Source organism: Ranitomeya variabilis, chromosome 5 (assembly GCF_051348905.1).
Source record: "Ranitomeya variabilis isolate aRanVar5 chromosome 5, aRanVar5.hap1, whole genome shotgun sequence".
In the NCBI taxonomy this organism is placed as follows: Eukaryota; Metazoa; Chordata; class Amphibia; order Anura; family Dendrobatidae; genus Ranitomeya; species Ranitomeya variabilis.
Window position 1 is genome coordinate 647,948,641 of NC_135236.1, and position 18,839 is coordinate 647,967,479.

At 43.5% G+C, this 18,839-nt stretch overlaps 1 protein-coding gene across 1 annotated transcript in view; it reads left to right on the forward strand.

Annotated features, from left to right (window-relative positions):
* Positions 1-1,089: 1,089 nt before the first annotated feature.
* SMIM3 (small integral membrane protein 3) overlaps positions 1,090-18,839 on the forward strand; it is a 38,496-nt gene continuing 20,746 nt past the window's right edge. Inside the window, exon 1 of the mRNA XM_077266347.1 lies at positions 1,090-1,228. The gene's annotated coding sequence lies outside the window, so the exon portion shown is untranslated. The remainder of the gene's footprint in view (positions 1,229-18,839) is intronic.

An 18,839-nucleotide genomic window follows, 5' to 3' on the forward strand; every position in this document is an offset into this window, starting at 1 on the left:
CGGATTAATCTCTGTACTATCCAATTGTTTAACAGGGAATATGTATTTATTCAGGAACAAAGATAACACAGCTTACAACTGGTATTTCTTATAGCTTAGGATCTCAGCATTTTGTCTGTCAGCTTGCAAAGTGAAAGTGAAAGACAGTTACACACACACACACACACACACACACACACACACACACACACACACACACACCAAGTGAGCAGGAACTTATTTATTTATTTTTTTTTACAGTGAATTATTGGCAATATAACACTTGCTGGAGACAGAAATTCATGCACTAATAAACAAGAGAATCCTCATAGTGTGCACGTTGTGACAGTTCACTAGTTGACCGTCACATAGAGTGACTGCAGACTTGTAGCCTAAGGGCAGACAACCCCTTTAATGTGTGATTAATTGAAAGCCAAACTCTGGGACCTGTTCAGTAATAATATGCTATAATCCCCTTAATTTAGCAGGTTATTAGGGGTCAGAGAGGTGAGCTCCCTGACAATCAAACATCGACATCCTTTCCTAAGTAAATGATTGTCCCATTAACCTCTTTGTCAGACGTACATATCCATAGGATCGTGGGTGGGCGCACATGTATGGCGCAGGATCAGGAGCTATCGCCTGCCTCCAACAGCAGCGATCTGAGCTAGCACGGATTGCTGCTGTTTTAACCACTTAAATGCTAAAAAAAACAAGCCCTCATGCATCTATGTGGACGGAAAACTAAAAAAAATAGATCAAACTGCAGGAGACATAATGACAACCACTCCAAACGGTATGAGAAAGAAAAATTTAAATCGTACAGAAGAGAACAAATTCTTTGAAAAATAGTTTATTAGTTAATGAAAAGAATAGTTCTCATTTATGAAATGGGGGTATTTTTTGATGGTCGTCCCCCTGGATCGCTCAGTCCAGCACAAAGTCCATTCTGCAGTAGATACTGGCAGTGACTGCCTTGTGTGCTAAGTGTTCTGCAGTCACTAGGTGGCTTGCTCCTCCTAAGATCAGAGGCTTTAGAGCTTTTATCTCTGGAGGGAGGGGGTGAAGGATGTATACCTCCTCCCCTCCAGGCGAGACACATCCCCTCCTGAATGATGCAGCGAGAAGGAAGCACTGCAGGCACATTGCACACAGATCCCATAATGTGCGGACGGGGGATCGGCTGCCTCTCCTGACTCACAAACTTCCCATCACTTCAACTTTACTTCTATGGATCAAAGCTAAGCCGGTAAGTCCCAAAACTAACCACATCCCATCGACCACTAGACGTAAATGTCCCCGTCTGTTCTGTCTGATTATCGCATTTTAGGTTCCCAGGGGAGCGTGTCCAAATTTTTGGCCAAAGAACTCAACATTTTCATGCAAGAAACAGTTGTTGTTAGTTTTGTTCTTTTTTATTGTCCTTTCATGGGACCAAGTTGGTACTTTATATATCATTCACAGACGGTCGAAAATGTTTGAGGCTTTGGCCACAATTCCTCACCGCAGTTCTATTTTCTAGATTTATCATTTACGCCTTATTCTCTTTTCTTTTGTTTTGAGCCACTTTTTATATTATCTTGTCCTTTTTTAGATTTTTTTTTATATTTTTCCTCGACGACTTTGCTTATCCAGATGTTTTAGATCGATTCATGAAATGCGATTTTTTTTATTAAAGGTTGCATTTTGTTATTTCATTTTTCGCACATCTCGGTCTGGTGGAGCTTTTAACTGGGCATGTTTGTTTAGACAAGTGTGCGACTTTTTGCGCTAAAAAAGTATAAAGAAAAAATCTGTTAAAGAGGGAATTAAAGAACTTTTTTTTTTTAATTTGGGGCCAAAGTGCGCTATTTTGTAGAGTTTGGCGTTAAAAACGTCAGCGAGTTTCGCAAGACAAAAAAAAATGACTTCTAAAAATCGCAAATGATGGATCGAGACTGTAAGTGGAGTTTTAAATCATTCTACTGAAGTTATTATAGTATGCTACATCTGTATATACAAGTGTGTGTCTGTGTACATATATATATATATATATATATATATATATATATATATATATATAATTAAAGAAAAAATATTCTTTAGTTTTGGAGTGCTCCCTGTTCATGTTTATTTTCTGATATATATACAGTGCCTACAAGTAGTATTCAACCCCCTGCAGATTTAGCAGGTTTAATAAGATGCAAATAAGTTAGAGCCTTCAAACTTCAAACAAGAGCAGGATTTATTAACAGATGCATAAATCTTACAAACCAAAAAGTTTTGTTGCTCAGTTAAATTTTTATAAATTTTAAACATAAAAGTGTGGGTCAATTATTATTCAACCCCTAGGTTTAATATTTTGTGGAATAACCTTTGTTTGCAATTACAGCTAATAATCGTCTTTTCTAAGACCTGATCAGGCCGGCACAGGTCTCTGGAGTTATCTTGGCCCACTCCTCCATGCAGATCTTCTCCAAGTTATCTAGGTTCTTTGGGTGTCTCATGTGGACTTTAATCTTGAGCTCCTTCCACAAGTTTTCAATTGGGTTAAGGTCAGGAGACTGACTAGGCCACTGCAACACCTTGATTTTTTGCCTCTTGAACCAGGCCTTGGTTTTCTTGGCTGTGTGCTTTGGGTCGTTGTCTTGTTGGAAGATGAAATGATGACCCATCTTAAGATCCTTGATGGAGGAGCGGAGGTTCTTGGCCAAAATCTCCAGATAGGCCGTGCTATCCATCTTCCCATGGATGCAGGCCCCTTGGCTGAGAAACAGCCCCACAGCATGATGCTGCCACCACCATGCTTGACTGTAGGGATGGTATTCTTGGGGTCGTATGCAGTGCCATCCAGTCTCCAAACGTCACGTGTGTGGTTGGCACCAAAGATCTCGATCTTGGTCTCATCAGACCAGAGAACCTTGAACCAGTCAGTCTCAGAGTCCTCCAAGTGATCATGAGCAAACTGTAGACGAGCCTTGACATGACGCTTTGAAAGTAAAGCGGGCTCGTCTGGAACGGAGACCATTGCGGTGGAGTACGTTACTTATGGTATTGACTGAAACCAATGTCCCCACTGCCATGAGATCTTCCCGGAGCTCCTTCCTTGTTGTCCTTAGGTTAGCCTTGACTCTTCGGACAAGCCTGGCCTCGGCACGGGAGGAAACTTTCAAAGGCTGTCCAGGCTGTGGAAGGCTAACAGTAGTTCCATAAGCCTTCCACTTCCGGATGATGCTCCCAACAGTGGAGACAGGTAGGCCCAACTCCTTGGAAAGGGTTTTGTACCCCTTGCCAGCCTTGTGACCCTCCACGATCTTGTCTCTGATGGCCTTGGAATGCTCCTTTGTCTTTCCCATGTTGACCATGTATGAGTGCTGTTCACAAGTTTGGGGAGGGTCTTAAATAGTCAGAAAAGGCTGGAAAAAGAGATAATTAATCCAAACATGTGAAGCTCATTGTTCTTTGTGCCTGAACTACTTCTTAATACTTTAGGGGAACCAAACAGAATTATGGTGGGTTGAGGGGTTGAATAATAAATGACCCTCTGAAAATACTTTTCACAATTTAAAAAACAAACAAACAAAGAAATAACATTCTTTTTTGCTGCAGTGCATTTCACACTTCCAGGCTGATCTACAGTCCAAATGTCACAATGCCAAGTTAATTCCAAATGTGTAAACCTGCTAAATCTGCAGGGGGTTGAATACTACTTGTAGGCACTGTATATATATATATATATATATATATATATATATATATATATACACACACATACACAATGTATAGCTGGCAGTAACACTTTAGACAGTTCAGTTTGGGTATTATGAGTCATTACTAGGCTTTCCGTGACTTGGGGTAAGAATTCCGTTTTCTGTCCTGGCCCTGTGTCTTAAAATCCTGGCCAAGGCTGAGTGCAGCAACAATATTTGGGTCCCTAGCAGCCCAATAGCTCATCAAAATGCACCATTCCACCTGCCTTGGAAATGTAAATTGGCCCAATTATCTCTGTGCAGCCCCACAGGTTGCACCAATGATATGTCCACCCCTGGTTGGGTGTACAGGAACAGTTGACCAGGGCACCAATTTCTATGGGTAGAGGGATCAATCACTGTCCCCACTGCTGCTTTTTCTTAGAGCATCATATGGGCAAGTGACTGTCCAGTGGCCCCTGAATACGATAATTGGTTGCTTTGACATCTAGGTCGGTGCCACAGGTTCCTATGCAGAGCGCAGCAGTCTAGGCAAGTTTGTCATCGCTGCTGCACTCTGCATAGGAAACAATTGAGATAACAAAGCTCTCAGCATGATGCTTTGCTTTGTCATATCAGTTGCTGCTAGGGTTAGCAATAGATACACTAACATTACTTTTGGCCATATGATGAGAACCATACAGTTAAAATAGATTTTTATTTCCATTATTTAAAGAAAAAAAACGATTGGATAGGTCATCAATATCTCATCAGTGGGTGTTCAACAACCGGCCGTGTTGCCGCTGCTGCCGATTACTGAAGATCGTCTCCTATTCATGAGACCAGCTTCGTTCTGCATTTATATCCAGCTAATAACAGCAGATAGTGGGGGATCGGACCCTCACCAATCTGATATCCCTGGGTTTACACTGCCCGATTGTACGACTGCCGATCGCTACATGTAAGCCAAAAGCCAATCATTTAGTGGCCTGTTTACTAGGCTGAGGACCGATGGCTAGTATGATGGTTCTGTGTGCATGGCCTGCCTGGTCTCCCGACACATCAGTTTACACAGGACAATGTGCTGTCCAGAATACTGATTTCTAAGCTATCTTAAAAATGGTCACACCCAACGAACAATCCTTTTGCTCATTGGTCGGGTGATTGTCAACATGTTTAGATGGGACAATAATTGGGATGCCACGGTTATATAGGGACTTTTATGGCCATTTAGGACCCTTTCATGCATTTATTTTTCTTATTTTGATAAATGGTTCAATTTTGTTAAATGTTTTTTATCCGATCTTCATTCCCTTTATTGATCTGAGTGTCCGTTTTTCCAACCATTGCAGCCTTAATTTTGCCTTGTATGCAAAGAAAGGTTTCCAAGCTTCATAGGGTAGTAAAAGACGGGCAACACTCGGATCAGTGCTGTCTTTTTTACAAACCCTCTAACTAGAATGGGCATTGTTGACCTGCAAATTGGATGAAAATCAGACTTGTGAACAAATGGGACGTGTGAACATAACCATAGACTACAATGGGAACGTGTTATGGGATACTCTGTGTGAATGGGGCCATATTGTGAGCAATGTGTGATCTTTTAGCTCCATGAAAGTCACCAAAGAGAGTTTTTACGTGAAATAAAGCTGTTTCTGTTGCTTTAATATTCTTTACTAATTTTCGGATCTCTATTTGTTGGCTTAGAATGGAATCATTCATTGAATGTATCCCAGTCGGACATTGTTCAAGGCCACGTTCCCACAACGCGCGTTTGGTCAGTTTTTGATGTTGCAGATTTTCTGCACCCATTAAGTAAAATGGGCTACCGGCATTTTTTTTTACTCACCGAAAACTCATCGTGGGAACGTAGCCCAAGGCAGATTTGTTCAACTCTGGATCTAAAGCAGAAAGGTTCCCTATTCAATAACAGCAGAAATTGTCAAAATTGTGAGAAAAATTGAAAATGTAAAGCATTAGAAAAATGCTGAACTTTCCATTATGCAATGAATAAAGTTCATTGGCAGAAAACTGCGTGCGTGTGTAACTGTTACAGTCGGGTGAAAGGACAGGCCAGGCAGTATTCTACCGTTCTGGGCTCGTCCAGACGAGTATATAATCGCTGTCTGTGCACCACGGACCCCACAAGACCCCAATGTGTCAGTGAACATGGCCAATATCCCTCGTATACTATCACAGCTTGCTCTACTTAGGTTCAGGAAAAGCAACACACGTGGAGCCAGTGACTTCCGCAATTTGCGGTCACGGCAGGCTTGATTTTCCGTCTGAACCTGGCCTCCTATGGCGGCATCGGATAAGTTTGCAGTGACGCCGTGAAGTGTCTTGGGTTGGACTAACTCAAAAAACAAACCTCTGGAATTACGTCTGAAAAAAAAACAGGATTTGCCATTACCTGCCTGATTGCATTCCTGTGGGCTGATGGTGACCGTCATGGGAAAGCTGTGCTCCCTTACATATGGCAGTGACTGCGTCATGATTTTCTTATCCCGACGGCTGATCAAGTCTTGGTTATTCTCTTGTACATGAAAGGGTTATTCTCCAAGATCCTACCCCAATATGTAGCAGGTATAATAATATTATCAAATACCTAAAATTAGAAATGTAGTATAGTTCTTCTGATAATCTATGTTGTTTACCCCATGTGCCGGGCATTGCAGTAGCTTAGTATCCATTGCAGTATCCATGGTTACAACTACTAACTGTCATGGTCATAACCATGGATACCTAAGCTACTGCAATGCTCTGCATATGGGGTAAGCGACATAGCAAATCAGAATAACGCTACTACATTTCAAATTGAAGGTATTTATTATGAATTGCTTATATAGCACTAACATATTCCGCAGCGCTTTACAGATATTGTCATCGCTGTCCCCGATGGGGATCACAATCTAGATTCCCTATCTTTGGAGTGTGGGAGGAAACCAGAGAACCTGGAAGAAACTCACGCAAACACGGTTAGAACATACAAACTCCTTGCAGATGTTGTCCTTGGTGGGATTTGAACCCAGGAATCCAGCTCTGCAAGACTGCAGCGCTAACCACTGAGCCACCATGCTGCCAATATTACTACACCTACTACATATTAGGATAGGATCTTAGAGATGGGAATACCCCTTTAAAGGTACCGTCACACTAGGCGATATCGCCAGCGATCCGTGACGTTGCAGCGACCTGGATAGCGATATCGCTGTATTTGACACGCAGCAGCGATCTGGATCCCGCTGTGAAATTGCTGGTCGCTGCTAGAAGGTCTGCACTTTATTTGGTCGCTAGGTCGCCGTGTATCGCCGTGTTTGACAGCAAAAGCAAGGATACCAGCGATATTTTACACTGGTAACCAGGGTAAACATCGGGTTACTAAGCGCAGGGCCGCGCTTAGTAACCCGATGTTTACCCTGGTTACCAGCGTAAAAGTAAAAAAAACAAACGGCACATACTCACCAGCGCGTCCCCCAGCCTCTGCTTCCTGACACTGACTGAGCGCCGGCCCTTGATTACTGCCAGGGATTATGGAACATGGAGGAAAGCTGCAGCTCCTCAAACTTCAAAGAGCTAAATGCTGTAAAATACGCCTTATATCATTTCCTCCCACAGCTTCGGGGGAAAGACGTCAGAGTCCTGTCCGACAACACCACCACGGTGGCGTACCTAAACCGGCAAGGAGGTACGAGATCAGAAACTCTGATGTCTTCTGCTACAGAAATTTTAAACCTAGCAGAAAGTCATCTAACATCCCTTACTGCATTGCACATAAGAGGAGCAAGCAATCAGCAGGCGGACTTTTTAAGCCGACACACCCTGAGACAAGGAGAGTGGTGTCTAAACCAGCAAATATTTCTGGACATAATATCTCTTTGGGGCCGTCCTCAGATAGATCTTTTCGCCACAAGAAAAAACAGAAAAGTCCAGAGATTTGCTTCTCTATATCCAGCGGATCACCCGGACATTCTGGACGCTCTCCAAGCCCCTTGGCAGTTCAGTCTGGCGTACGCGTTTCCTCCGATCATATTGCTACCTCAAGTTATACGCAAAATCAGAGAAGAAGGGGCGAGAGTTGTACTGATAGCTCCATTCTGGCCCAAGAGACCATGGTTCTCATGGCTACAGACTATGTCGGTCTCAGATCCTTGGGTCCTCCCCTCAACGCCCAACCTTCTCTTCCAGGGTCCGTTTTTCCACCCTCAGGTGGACAATCTCCACCTGACGGCCTGGAACTTGAGAGGCAGATGCTAAGATCGAGAGGATTCTCGGGGGGTTTAATTGATACGCTTCTCCATAGTAGAAAACCCTCCACCACAAAAATTTATACAAGAGTATGGAGAAAATTTTTTCAATTCCATACATCTACCAACACATCAGAGATTCCGATACATTCTATCCTGGAGTTTCTTCAAAAAGGGAGAGAACTAGGTCTAACTGTAAACACCTTAAAGGTTCATGTTTCAGCACTAGGAGCCCTCTATGGCCATAACATTGCGGGGGATAGATGGGTATCCAGATTTATTACGGCCTGCGAAAGAATGAATCCAGTTAACATACCTAGAATTCCACCCTGGGATTTAAATTTAGTCTTACAAGCCCTAACAGACTCTCTATTCGAGCCAATAGACTCAATACCAATCAAATGTTTATCACTAAAAACGGCCCTCTTGGTAGCACTGACTTCAGCTAGGAGAATCAGTGACATCCAAGCACTCTCTATAGATCCACCTTTTTTGTTAACTTTTCAGGATAAGTTAATTCTTAAACCAGACCCTTCCTACCTACCCAAAGTAGCGAAAAAATTCCACAGGTCACAAGAAATAATCTTGCCCACTTTCTTCAGTAATCCCTCCACTCCTGAAGAACAAAAATATCACACTCTAGACGTTAAAAGAGTAGTGTTAAAATACATTGAAAAGACCAGCAGCTGGCGACAGAGTAGGGCTCTGTTTATTTCCTTCCAGGGAGTCAAGAAGGGTCATGGAGTAACAAAAAGCACCTTATCCCGGTGGATCAGAGAGGCTATCAGACTGGCTTACTCCGCGAGGAAAGAAATCCCTCCGGAAGGCATAACGGCACACTCCACCAGAGCGATAGCATCCTCCTGGGCAGAGAGGGGAGACGTCCCGATTGAAACTATATGTAAGGCGGCAACGTGGTCAAATCCTTCTACATTTTATAACCACTATAGGCTAGACCTATCGTCAACTTCTGACCTAGACTTTGGCAGGACTGTCCTCAGCACGGTGGTCCCCTCCCTAGGTGATGGTCTCTGAAAGATCTCCAGTGGGGTGCTGTCGTGGCGAAGAGTAAAAAGCCGGATTACTCACCGGTAATGCTCTTTTAGTGAGTCCACGACAGCACCCTCTTACATCCCTCCCTATATTAACATAATGCATATTATTGGAGTAAAATCCTTTTAATCATAAGCAAATAAGTTTAAAGAACGAAATAAATGATATTTGCCTAACACTGGCGGTCCTCCGGGTACTCTGAAATCAAAACTGAGGAGGAGAGGCGGACCGCCCCATTTTATTTCTCAATAGGTTTCCTGTTCCTGCGGGGCGGATCCCTCTCTCCAGTGGGGTGCTGTCGTGGACTCACTAAAAGAGCATTACCGGTGAGTAATCCGGCTTTTTTTTAACTTTTACGCTGGTAACCAGGGTAAACATCGGGTTACTAAGCGCGGCCCTGCGCTTAGCAACCCGATGCTTACCCTGGTTACCCGGCATCGTTGGTCGCTGGAGAGCTGTCTGTGTGACAGCTCTCCAGCGACCAAACAGCGACGCTGCAGCGATCGGCATCGCTGTCGCTATCGCTGCAGCGTCGCTTAATGTGACGGTACCCTAAGTCATGGCCTAAACTTGAGATCCGGTGATACAGCTAACCGCCCCTCCCAAAAAACGGAGAAAACCTAACGCAAACACAATGGGAACTCATAAACTCCATGTGCAGTAGGTATTGTCGTTGGTCAGGTTTCATCCAAGGACACCACAGCTGCATCACATCAATGCCGCCGGACATACTTCTATAAGTAGGGCAGTCTGAATGGCATCCTAGTAATCACCACTTCTGCAAGGCGTTATAGGGATAATAAGATGGGGGACTCTGGGGCCATCGCTAGACCATCGACTGCCAAAGAACGTATTTATACCCCTTCATCGGGGACCGATAGAGTCAGATATGTAACCACTGACCATTGGCATTAGTATCAGATCAGTGAATGTCTAATTTCTGGCACCTACCGATCAGCTGTCACCAGCTCCCATGGCTGCCGGAACAGCACTAGGGCCTTGAACATTTCATGGAGTCTCACTTCAGTATCACCTCTATGCTGATGACACACAGATCTACCTCTCTGGACCCGATATCACCACCCTACTAACCAGAATCCCTCAATGTCTGTTTCATCCTTCTTCTCTGCTCGATTTTCAAAACTTACATGGAAAAGACAGAATTCATTGTCTTTACCCCACCTCATTCAACCCCCAATGGACCTATCCATTAAAGTCAGTGGCTGCCCACTCTCCTCAGTCCCACAAGCTCGCTGTCTCGGGGTAATCCCTGACACTGATCTCTCCTTCTTACTACACATCCAAGCCCTTTCCACTTCCTGCCCACTCCAACTCAAAAATATTTCTCTGGTCCATATATTCCTCAACCAAGAATCTGAAAAAACCTTAGTCCATGCCCTCATCATCTCCCGCCTCGACTACTGCAACCTCCTGCTCTGTGGCCTCCCCTCTAACACTTTCACACCCCTCCAATCTATCCTAAATTCTGCTGCCTGACTAATCCACCTGTCCCCCCCGCTATTCCCCGGCCTCTCCTCTCTGTCAATCCCTTCACTGGCTCCCCATTACCCAGAGACTCCAGTACAAAACCCTAACCATGACATTCAAGGCCATCCACAACCTGTCTCCTCCATACATCTGTGACCTCGTCTCCCGGTACTTTCCTGCACGCAACCTACGATCCTCCCAAGATCTCCTTCTCTACTCCCCTCTTATCTCCTCTTCCCACAATCACATACAAGATTTATCTTGCGCATCCCCCTACTCTGGAATTCTCTACCCCAACATATCAGACTCTCACCTACCATCGAAATCTTCAAAAAGAACCTGAAGACCTACCTCTTCCGACAAGCCTACAATGGCTGCATGACCAGCTCTACCCTCGCCTACTGTATCCTCACCCATCCCTAGTAGATTGTGAGCCCTCGCGGGCAGGGTCCTCTCTCCTCCTGTACCAGTTGGTCACATGTATTGTCCAAGATTATTGTACTTGTTTGCTATCATGTATACCCCTCCTGACACGTAAAGACCCATGGAATACATGGTATTGTTGTTGTTATTATTCCGTGTGTTGAAACTCAGCTAATCTGATATTGATGACCTACTCCGAGAATCGGCCAACAGTATCCTAGTAGCAGACAACCCCTTTAACTAGCAACAGAAGTAGGGACCTGTTCTTCATCTTATGAACCTTTTTGGTATTTGCAATCCTCATCCGCAGAAAACCCCTCTTCTTCCATGGCAAACGCTTTTGGGATCAATCACTAAGTTCTGACAGGTGACATCGTTTTAGGAAATTGGTGTGAAAATCCAGAGGAGTGTGTAATTTCTGGGAAATAATGAGATATTGTGACTAGTATGAACATCCTAGACTCGTACAGTCCCCCGTAGATACAAGCTTTCGGAGAAAAAAGTGTCCCAGTCAGATGCCATATCGTATGGAATCATTGTTAGTGCAGTTTACATCGGAAACCTAATGGATATGTTAGAATCTTTTGCACAATGGACTCATCATGTGCTGATGCTAATCTGTACAGCCCCATTGTTTAAAACGGTGTTCCCATCTCCTTGATCCTATCGCAATATGTAGTAGGTGTAATAATAATAACATTACCAAATACCTCCAGTAAGAAATGTGGTATAGTTCTTCTGATTCATTATGTTGCTTACCCCATGTGCAGGGCATTGCCGGACCTTAGGTATCCATGGTTATGACCACTCATATAGTGGCAGTTAGTTGTTAGTGGTCGTACTCGTAACCATGGATACCTAAGCTACTGCAATCCCCTGCACATGGGGTAAGTGACATACTGAATCAGAAGAACTGTACTACATTTCTAATTGGCGGTATTTGCTAATATTATTATTATTACACCTACTATATATTGGGATAGGATTTTGGAGATGGGAATACTATTTTAAATCAAGTTTTTTGTTACAGGTATTAAAAAAAAATGTTGGTAAAGTGCTTTTTTTATATATATTTTTATATATTTCATATCACAATCTATATTAGAAATAAAAATAGAAATCTTGTAGATTGTATACCGGTCACTGGGGCTTTTTTAGACTCACGGCTTCGACTGCAGATAAAGTCGTTCACCAGACAAATATTCAGCCACGAAATCCCCGCTGCCTGATGTGTACGGCCATCTGTTCTATAGACGCGGGCAGAGTTTGGAGAACTTGTTGTTTTACCTGCCGTTATCGGTGTGAGTCCAATAACCTTGGATGTTGTATGATAACCAGCTTTAGCACTTGCACTCCAAACTAGAAAAACTTGTTGCAGCCAGATACCAGCAGGCACGGCCGATTCTTCTGACTTTTCTGCTCCCTGAGGCAAACATTTCAGTGGCGTCCCTCTTCACTCCGTCAAAAAAAAGCATCCAGCAATGAATACACCGTAAACATGAATATAAATCAACATAAAAAAATATATTCATAAGTACCTATAAACGCACCCTAAGGTTTAGATGGCAGAAAATAGGAAACACATATTTCCTATTAATTAAAACTTACCTGGAGTAAAGTGGAGGAGTCATTATTACTAATTTTAATTCACTAGGGTATAATACGAATGTAATAGTATAGACACACGCAGCTCTGCTACATTGATATATAGTCACACACAGCTCTGCTACATGGATATATAGACACACACAGCTCTGCTACATGGATATATAGACACACACAGCTCTGCTACATGCATACATAGACACCTCCGCTACATTAATATATACACACAGCTCTGCTACATGCATATATAGACACAGCTCTGCTAGATGCACATATAGACTCACAGCTCTGCTACATTAATATGTACACAGCTGTGCTACATTCACATATACACACACACAGCTCTGCTACATGCATATATAGACACAGCTCTGCTAGATGCACATATAGACACACATTTCTGCTACATTAATATACACACACAGCTGTGCTTCATGCATATATGGACACAGCTCTGCTAGATGCACATATAGACACACATCTCTGCTACATTAATATACACACACAGCTGTGCTACATTCATATATACACACACACAGCTCTGCTTCATACACATATAGACACACACAGCTCTGTTACATGTACATTTACAGAAACACAGCTCTGCTGCATGCACATAGACACACACAGCACTGCTACATGCACATTTACGGACACACAGCTCTCCTACATGCACATAAAGACATACACAGCTCTGCTACAATCACAAAGACACAGCTCTGCTACATGCACATATAGATACACATATCTGTGACATGCACATTTAGAGATCCACAGCTCTGCTACATGCACATATAGACACACAGCTCAGCGTCATGCTCATTTATAGACACAGCAGCTCTGCTACATACACATTTATAGACACACAGCTTTGCTACATTCAAATTTGTAGACACACAGCTTTGCTACATGCACCTATAGACACACTTAGCTCTGCTACATGCACCTATAGACACACTTAGCTCTGCTACATGCATATTTACACACACGTACTATACATTACCACATCTTGCAGTTCCTTACAGGCATCTCGATTGATCTCATGAGCTTAATGGTCCTGGAGCTGGTCAAGTGGATGGTCCTTCAGCTGCTCAAGACATGCAGTATCCTTGCAGGTCCCAGTATCTTTCTTTCCTGTACCACACCGATCACATAGATGAGTGTGGGGCAGAAGGAGAAAGAACAGTTTTCTCTGTGGTCAGTAAAGATGCTTACCAACATTCTCCCCATCACAGAAAGGTGCCTCCAGACGATAAGACATGCACACTTTTCAGCAAGAGTTTTTCTTGCTTAAAAGTGCATCTTATCGATCGAAAAATACGATATTTTCCAGCAATGAATAAACTGTGTATAGCTCGGTATTCAGCGATTGTTCATCGGGCAAAATGATTTTTAGACTGATTAAAAATCAGCGTTTTTGGCAGCACATTGTCTTTTGTAAATACTGCATGTGCTGCCGAGAACAATGACAGTCCATGCTCACAGAGTGGTCTGTTACTGAGCTATGCTCACATTAAATGGGGTCGGCCTGTCTAAACAGGCTATTAAATGACCACCGATGAACAAACATGTCTCTGATCAGAGGCTGTTTAATGCCACAAGTCGGTTAGTGTAATCCCTGAAGAGACTGTAATGTATGATTAGTTACTGCAGATCATGGATACTGTCTGGGGGAGGCTAAGTAAGACATTAACCATGATATGCAGTAAATCATCATCCATCATCACATACTCTTAGCCCCCCAGACAGTAACCCTGGGATGAGTTATACTGTACTTAATAATCTCATAAAACAAACGGTCTGAATTTTATAATAAGACCCCGGACCCACTCTCAGACAGTAATTATGGTATGTAGTGCATTAAATAATCTTAATATAATAAGCCCAGCCTCCAGATTAAGAGATATATTAGTCAAATATTTATACCAACACAATGGGCAACTAATAGGGCAACAACCAAAGTGCTCATCTCGATCGGTCAGTGGAGACAATTAGTGGCACAACGACAATCTTGTAAGGGCCCATCTCTAAGGTTAAGCAGTGGCACAACACATGAAAGTGTGCAGCAGGAGGTCCAGTGTGCATGACCAATCCGGGTATGCCCATCGGGAGCTGTGGTTCGCACCCTGATTGATTATACACATTGGGCTTCCCACTGCCCACGAGCACCGTAGCAGGTCCCCTTCCCCACAGTAACAGTATTTTCAAAAATAAAATGCACTACAATAGTGATGTTCCCCATTCTGGCAACCCCATATGGTACACTATCCCCCATTCAGCCACTTTACAGTAATAATTTCCCCCATTTTGCTGCCATACAGTAATAATATCTCACATTGTGGCCCCCATACAGTATAAATGGCCCCCATTGTGGCCCCCATACAGTATAAATGGCCCCCATTGTGGCCCCCATACTGTATTATCTGTATTATGTTCCCCATTGTGGCTACCTTATGATATAACAGCCCAGATTCTGCCTTCCATACAATATAATGTCCCCCGTACCGTACAGTACAATCAGGGTTGTGGAGTAAGGCAGTATAAAATGGAGGTATGTGCTGTAAATGTTTTCATAAGAATTTGGGAAAGTTATGAAATGTCCTATAAATGTCTATTTTGTCCTGATCTAAGGCTCTAGGCTTTCAGTTGAGATGAACCTGTGCTGCACTTTATGTATATGCGGAGTAGTGACCAGTGCGGTGGAGTCGTGGAGTTGGATTCAGGGTCAGATGTCAGGGAAATTGAGGAGTAGGAGGTTTGGCTTAACGACTCTACAGCCCTGAGTACAATGTCCCCCATACAATATAATGTCCCACTCTATGGCCCCAATACAATATAATGTCCCCCTCTGTGGCACCCATATAGTACAATGTCCCCCTGTGTGGTACCCATACAGTATAATGCCCCCCTCTCTGTCCGCAATGCAGTATAAAGTCCCCTCTGTGGCACTCATACAGTATAATGTCCCCCCCTCTGGCCCCAATATAGTATAATTTCCCCTCTGTAGCACTCATACAGTATAATGTCCCCCTCTCTGGCCCAATACAGTATAATATCCCCCTCTCTGGCCCATTATAGTATAATGTCCCCCTCTCTGGCCCCAATACAGTATAATGTCCCCTCTGTGGCACTCATACAGTATAATGTCCCCCTCTCTGGCCCCAATCCAGTGTAATGTCCCCTCTGTGGCACCCATACAATATAATGTCCCCTCTGTGGCACCCATACAGTATAATGTCCCCCTCTCTAGCGCACATACAGTATAATGTATCCCAGCACAATGCACTTGAGATGGCACGCAGGCCTGCAGCTTGTACAAGTAGCAGTGACTCTCTGCTCCGCAGTAGTTTTCAACTGGATGTGTGTCTGAGGAAGCACATCCAGCTGAGAATGGAGCTTGTATCGGTGGTCCTCCCTCCATTCCGAACATGCTACCGTTACTCCCCTATATGAGACGCTGCAACTGTCCATTATCTGCTAGCCACTGTTTCTCGGTCTGACAGGGAAGTAGCAGCATTTTGCCGCCCCCTCTGACAACTTAGACTGTCGACTGAGAGGAGATACTCATCTCACCTTATTGCAGGATCGGCATTCTCAGTATGGTATAAAAACAGATTTGTAGTAAACCAAACAGCAAAGATTTTTTAAGGTGTTAATGGGATTTCACAGCTTCAGAAAACCCCTCCCTGTACACCTGATGCAATTTGATTACAAAACAAAATATGCCTTAGTTACCCTCCCCGGGTCCAGCACTGAGTCTCCTCTGCTGCTCTCTGTGTCTGTTATTGTCTACAAGGCTGACATCATATTGACAGCGCTGCAGCCAATCGATAAGCTCAGAGGCTTGGTATGAGCCACCTCTAGCCGCTGAACTCCCTTTAAGCTTCCTCTAGTGGTGGTATAATTAATTTTATCTTTTAATTCCACTGTGCAGGGTACTTAGACCTCTTTATTAGAGAAACTGAGCTGACCGCTATAAACGTATATTAATGACGTAATCATCACAGAACGTACGACCCTATAAAACTAAAATCCCAAAACGGACGACATTCATCGGACGAAGCTGCGAAATGCAGCAAAACTTTACTATTTGCTCCGATGTTTGGGTGATGTATTTGTTATGGAGACCTTATGTCTTTGCCGGTTCGCTCTGCGGTGCCAGAATGGGTTTGAACAGCTGCCAGGCATCGGGGCTGGTGGCCGGAGGTGACCTTGCTGCATTACAGAATCCGCCACCTTTCCCCGGCTGTTTATCTGTCACCTCACACACTGGTCTCCTGTGAGACCACGCGTTTTCCTAACCTGGTGGTTTACATGTCTATTTAGAAGATGAGTCATGACCCAGATGACATCATCACATGTATGTATGAGAAGAGACATCACTACCTTCAGCGGTTGTCATCGACTTACCCACAGAAGTATTTGAAGAATGTTGAAGGCAGTTACGGTAATAATGGGCTAACAGGTAACTTTAGGCGCCATTTTGACATGTCTGACAGACACTTGTGAACATTGAGACATTTGGGCTGTGTTCACACAGTGGTTTTTTTGGAGTGGATCATCTCCTAAATCGACCTTAGCAGCTCCAGACTATAAAACGCTTGTTATTTATTGCTATGGGAAATCCACTGTTCATATAAGGATTTTTTGAGGGTTTTTTACCTCATAGGTTTTGAAAAATGGCCGTTGTAAACAAAACAAAACCAAATGTGAATGTCACTACTTTGAAGCGGATCCAGGTGGAATCGCTAGTAACATTCCTTAAAAAGTGCTAAAAAATACCAAAATAATGAACATAAGGCGCTCCAGTGTCAAAACAACTTTCTATTCATATGTTTTATCTTTTTGAGCACTTAAATGGGTTGTCCAACCTTATCCTACAAGTCTCAGTCACTCAGTGGGACAGCAGACATGTGAATCCTCACAACGTACGCACTGTGATAATTCTCCAACGGCAGATGAAAAGACCGCAAGTATGCGAGTTTCATACATGCTGTCACAGGCCGACTAGACGTGCACACTGAAAGTCTATTGAGCGAGGCTGAACACATCTAGTCAGTATGTGACTGGAAGTATTCAAATCGCGTACTTTCAGTCACATGACGGCCTGCTCCTGGTGCGGCCACTGGAGAATCCTCACAACTCATAGTTCAGGGAAAGAAAAACCTCTCTAAAAACTGCCCCAAAACGGAAAGTTTTTTCAAAGTGGTTCCTGCTTAAAAAACTAAATGTGAACACGCCCTTACACTACGTCTTTTTCTGACATTTTTCGGAGCAGAAAATGCCACCAAAAATGCTCAAAAGAAAGAACTTATTCATTTCTAGGTAAAAATTGCTTGCGTAATATTCAGTCTTTGAGCTTTTTTTAATTGCCTCATGCTATCAAAAGACGCAAAAGGTTTAAAAATGTAACAATTCCTTCTCAGTACTTATAAGACAAGTTAACGGGAAGGCTAAAAAGACCATGGGTGTGTTTTGCACATTTTTTCAGTGTATGTGACACAAAAAAAATGCTAGATTTAGTTTCGTTTCTTTATGGAAATAAAAAAATGCTGAGAAAAAACATCAGAAAAATACGCAAAAACACCTCAGTGTCAAAAAACATAGGAAACAATCAAAAAAATGCTTGCAAAAGCGTAAGCTAAGGGTATGTGTGGATCGCCCCCGTGTAGGGCAATGGGGTACTCGGTACCGGGTCCTTCGGTTCTCGTGGGGATGTCACGGTGGCCCGACCCGGTCCGTGGCCCTAGGGGCGTCCGTTGGAAAATGGGGGAAAGGTCTTTAAAGGGATAATGTTCGTGACGCCATCTGTGGTATTCGGTCAGGGTGACCGACGCTGCTTAGGGGTCCGCTGGGGTGATGTAATGGCAGCTAGATGGTATACCTTCCCACAGGTGAAGTATGTCCCCAGGGCTTCCCAGTGTGTAGATGGTGGATGGTGAGAGGCGCAGTGAAGAACGAGGACACAAGGTTGCAGTTTCTTTACCTTTACTGAAGGCTTCAGCATCCACAGTCCAGGGTACAGACCACAGGGCAGGCAGAGTTCTAACTCTTAGGGTATGTGCATGTGGCATCTGTTTCAGGCGTACTCCAAGGGTATGTGCATGAGGCATCTTTTTCAGGTGTACCCCAAGGGTATCAATACAAAAAATCCCAGGCTCATATTGTTCGGTAAACTTAGCAAAAATCGCCTAGCTACCTGCATACCACTCCGTATTGAATATACTAATAAAGGAGAAACATAGGAGTTTGTGGTAAAAACTCGTAACAAAATTTTATTGACAAAATCACACATAGATTGACAAACACATGTTAAAAGATGTGATAACAAAGGACACCAACCCAAGTAGTACTCAGCACAATGTCAAGTACCCGT